General features: G+C 39.1%; 1 non-coding gene across 1 annotated transcript; it reads right to left on the bottom strand.

Annotated features, from left to right (window-relative positions):
• Positions 1–269: 269 nt before the first annotated feature.
• Gm24317 lies at positions 270–376 on the bottom strand. Its single transcript, XR_003955558.1, has one exon. It is a non-coding gene; the product is annotated as a U6 spliceosomal RNA (small nuclear RNA).
• Between the last annotated feature and the right edge of the window lie 4,662 nt (positions 377–5,038).

The raw sequence follows: 5,038 nt of genomic DNA, 5'->3' as shown, positions 1-5,038 counted from the left end.
CATTCCCACTTCTTGGCCCTGGCGTTCCCCTGTACTGGGGCATATAAAGTTTGCAAGACCAAGGGGCCTCTTTTCCCAGTGATGGCCGACTAGGCCATCTTCTGCTACATATGCAGCTAGAGATACGATCTCTGGGGGTACTGGTTAGTTCATATTGTTGTTCCACCTATAGGGTTGCAGACCCCTTCAGCTCCTTGGGTGCTTTCTCTAGCTCCTCCATTGGGGGCCCTGTGTTCCATCTTATAGATGACTGTGAGCATCCACTTCCTAGAAATATGCAACACTTCACGAATTTGCGTGTCATCCTTGCGCAGGGGCCATGCTAATCTTCTCTGTATCATTCCAATTTTAGTATATGTGCTGCCTAAGTGAGCACCAGCCTCTGTATTTGTAAGACTCTGTATGGGCCTCTCAGGAGACAGCCATATCAGATTCCTTGCAGCATGCATTTCTTGGAATCAACCATAGTGTTGGAGTTAGGTGACTGTATATGAGATAAATCCAAGGTGGAACAGTCTCTGAGTGGCCTTTGCTTCGGTCTCTGCTCTATACTTTGTCTCCATATTTGCTACCATGAGTATTTTGTTCTCCTTTCTGAGATGGACCGAAGGAAGACACTTTGGTCGTCCTTCTTCATGAGCTTCATGTGGTCTGTGAATTGTATCTTGGGTATTCTGAGATTTGAGGCTAATATTCACTTATCACTGAGAGCATACCATGTGTGTTCTTTTGTAATTGAGTTCCCTCACTCAGGATGATATTTTCTAGTTCCATTCATTTGCCTAAGAATCTCATGAATTTGTAGTTTTACATGGCTGAGTAGTATTCCATTGAGTAAATGTACCACATTTTCTGTATCCATTCCTCTCTTGAAGGACATCTAGGTTCTTTCTAGCTTCTGGTTATTATAAATAAGGCTGCTATAAACATAGTGGAACATGTGTCCTTGTTATATGTGGGCACATCTTTTGGGTATATTCCCAAGAACAGTATAGCTTGGTCTTCAGGTAATACTATGTCCAATTTTCTGATGAACAACCAGACTAATTTCCAGAGTGGTTGTACCAGCTTGCAATTCCACCAACAATGGAGGAGTGTTCCTCTTCCTCCACATTCTTGCCAGCATCTGTTGTCACCTGAGTTTTTGATCTTAGCATTCTGACTGGTGTGAGGTGGAATTTCAGGGTTGTTTTGATTTGAATTTCCCTGATGACAAAGGATGTTGAACATTTCTTTAGGTGCTTCTCGATATTTGCATTTCCTCAGTTGAGAATTATTTATTCAGCTCTGTACTCCATTTTAATAGGCTTATTTGATTGTCTAGACTGCAATCTCTTGAGTTCTTTGTATATATTGAATATTAGCCTTCAGAGGAACTCTCTTAAGAGTGAGCAAGAATTAGTAAGTCTACTAACAGAAGAGTTAATGCAGGCTTTGCTTGTCAAATTGTCTTACAACCAAATAGATGTGTGATGGGTCCTTCCTAAACTCTACTGCAAAGTTAGGGATATACAGGGAATGGCTGATAGAGGATGAAGAATTCTTTATCACTGATACCCAAAAATTTAGTCCTATGAGTAGCACCATGATCTCTATGAGTCTATGAGATAGACTAAACTAGAGAAAGCCACGGGGAGTAAATGGAGCAATAAGCATACAGTAGAAAACACACCTGAGGACCATAGCTCCACCTGCAGAGGAGTTCACCCCTCTCTGGGCAGAAATTGTGAAATCAATGGAAGAATTACTCTACATTCAATCCATTGCTTACCTACTCTTTCTGTGGATGTGTAATAACTGCATGTAATTCTCATTTCAATATCACTTAATCCTTCATGTTTTTATCTATTTGTTATTGCAAAGAATTAATAAAGATGAATGGCAGTCAGAATTCTAGTTCCCAGAGCAAAAAGACCAAATGGCATATAACCTTTACATAAAGGAACTGACCTTTGCCAGTGAAGCCAGGTCACCTGCTTCCCATGGCTCTGTCACTGTACCTGGTAGCAGTCACTATAGAAAATGCTGGAGAAAACACACTAAATAGGTTTCCTTTGCCTTAATCTGTGTCATTTTCCTCTTACAGAGGTTTTAAGACTTTCAAGAGTAGTCTCTGTTCACTGAGTCTAAAGATATATTAATTTTCATAGCCATATTGGTCACATGATCATGATAAAGCATATCAAACCCCAAAACCACATGCCTCTTAGGTAGAAGAGCCAATGGTTTTTCTAACTGACCTGACTCAGAATTGTTGTGGTTAAGTGTGAGGATCTGTCTTACAAAAAAAAAATTGAAGAGAGGATATCTTGTGTATTGGATAGATGCAGGGCCTGTCAATTAAAAGCCTATGGCCTATGGCTTAGGCAGGAGATGGAAGGAGAACCATAAGGGGAAGAAGAGAAAGTGAAAAGAGGAGAAGATGCCATGGGATAAACAATCGTGAGAACTGGCCATGAAAGTTGTCCAGTCTGAATAAGAACTCGGGCAGAACATGGCAACTTTTATCTCAGGGTTTCTGAAAGGAAAGTAGACATTAAGGTAGATATCTGCCCAGCTCTAATGCATTAAAGGCTTATCATGAGTATAAGGTTGTGTGTCTTTTATCTGGGAACTGAATGATCAAAGGCGGGATGGTAAACCCCAATTGAGATTAAATACTTACTACAACAAAAGTTCATCTTCAGCATAGAGAAATTTGTCGCTCTTTCTGATGCCTCAGGACAGACAACTTTCTTAGAATGAAGGGCAAAGAGAAGGATACAGGAAATCAAGCTTACCATTGCCCAGCATTGCCCTGTGTTACCAGAACTAGGATTTCTGTAACTGCTTACTCTGTGGCAGGAACATCCTACCCTAGTGAGTAAGGCATACTCCAAAATACACTTGAGGTAAAAGAGTTCAGTATAAACTTGCCTCGAGGAGTCCCATGCTTGGAACTTTTAGGTTTGCCTCCTTTTTACCCAATTAATACTTGGATGTCTTAAACATCTCATCTTTTACCATATCGCTTTCTGGAGCATCACCCTTCCTCTAGCCCATAACAAACACGTCTTTACTTTGCTTCAATACAGCAGGTTTCTCAGAGTTGTTGAAGATCAGTAGGAAGTAAAGGGAAGTGGGAAAGTTGGACTCGGTGCTGCCTTCTGTCCTTAAGGATCTATTTTTCCAGTTAGCCACATAAAGTTAACTTCTTTATACCCAGTTTTCCCATGCACAAGGAGAAATGGAGTTAGAGTATGTCAAAGCCATGAAATTAAACAAGAAAATATCTTGTACACATTTGAAAGCTCAGCATTGCACTCCTGAGGTTTTCTTTTCAGGGAAGATGATTTGCCCATAAGTTCCATAAAATGCTTTCATCTTGTAGCCATTGAATGAGCCCAGAATCCATTTCTCATATGACATTGAACTCACTGAACTGAGAGTATCAGATTTCTTTCTTAAGATAAACAGAATTCATAGAAGGACTCAATTATCCTTCTCTATCCTCATAGCTGCCCAGGCGAAACTAGAGATCCTGTATCTAATGGACCAGACATGATCTGAGACTGTCCCTTTGGCTAAAAGATGTCTAGGTTCTGGGCCTTGGTAGCCACTGAACACAGCAGCTCTCATCTGCCATACCTCCTTTCCCATTATACTTACAGTGAAGGCATGTCATGGAAACTACTGCCCTGACACTACTCAGACTCTCCTGTTTACTCCCAGAGGAGAGTAGTGCACAATGTTTGTAGTGATATGCAAACCACTTAACATCACATAATCATATTATCATTGCTGTTTTATAACAAGGTCTATGAACCCATTAAACCCACTAGTTTACAATTCTTTACAGGCCTTAAAAGGACAATTCTCAATTTCATGTGGAAAATCAAAAACTGAAAAATAGCTAAAACAATCTTGAACAATAACAGAACTGTTGGAGGTCTCACCATTCCCACTTCCAACTTGTATGATAGAGCTAAAGTAATAAATCCTCAGAGTGTTTACACAATGAAATCAAACTGAAGAGACACGAACCAATACTCATATAGACACCTGGTTTTGTTTGGTTGGTTGGTTTGGTTTTTGGTTTTGTTTTGCTTTGTTTTGTTTTGTTTTGTTTTGTTTTGTTTTGTTTTGTTTTGTTTTGTTTTGTTTTACAAAGAAGCCAGAAATACACACTGGAAAAAAAATAATAACAGCATCTTCAACAAATGGTGCTGGTCAAACTGGACATTTGCCTATAGAAAAATGAAAACAGACTCATACGTATCACTATATGTGAAGTCCCAACAAGGTTGATTAAATTTACCCAAGGATAATATAAAGCTAGACTTCAACTCTCCTGATTTTTTGGTCCAGCGTTTCTTTAAGTGAGTCACAGCTCTGTGGATCCAAAGTCCCATCAAATAGGGAACCAGGGGACTGATGAATAAAGAAATGATTTCTCTAGAGTTATGGGACTAATTAGAGGGAAAAGAAAGATGAAAACCTAGCTCTTTTGCTTTCAAGTCTACAAATGTCATCCCTAATGAAGGGAGGGCAGCATTGACTAGAGACAAGCAAATTAATAAATGGAATGGATGTAGGAGCACAGCTTCTAGGGGCATGATCAATAGAATAGTTAGGAAAACAAGCACTAATGATTTTGCTCTAATTGGCTGGTAGCTATTCAAGAAGAGAATACAGGAAATAGATTAAATAAAACTGGTCTCATTAAATGGTACAGATATGAACAGAGATAACTTTTAACTTCTCCTGATTTCTTGGTCTTTTTACTACTAACTAACTATGTGTGTGTGTGTGTGTGTGTGTGTGTGTGTGTGTGTGTGTGTGTGTGTGTGAAGACATGCTTAATGGCAGAAATATTAGTGCCAGAGATAGTATAACATCCATATATTTCCTAATATGTTTAGAGTCTGACAGTCTTCAGATACCTGATATGATATAACATTACAGTTTTAATAGAAATGGTTTTCAAAAACTCCTCCACAACTCCCTTTTTATTATTTTAAGATAGTCAAATATTGACATTTAACTTCCACCCTAGTGT

Source organism: Mus musculus, chromosome 4 (assembly GCF_000001635.26).
Source record: "Mus musculus strain C57BL/6J chromosome 4, GRCm38.p6 C57BL/6J".
In the NCBI taxonomy this organism is placed as follows: domain Eukaryota; kingdom Metazoa; phylum Chordata; class Mammalia; order Rodentia; family Muridae; genus Mus; species Mus musculus.
This window is presented reverse-complemented; position numbering and strand designations above follow the sequence as displayed.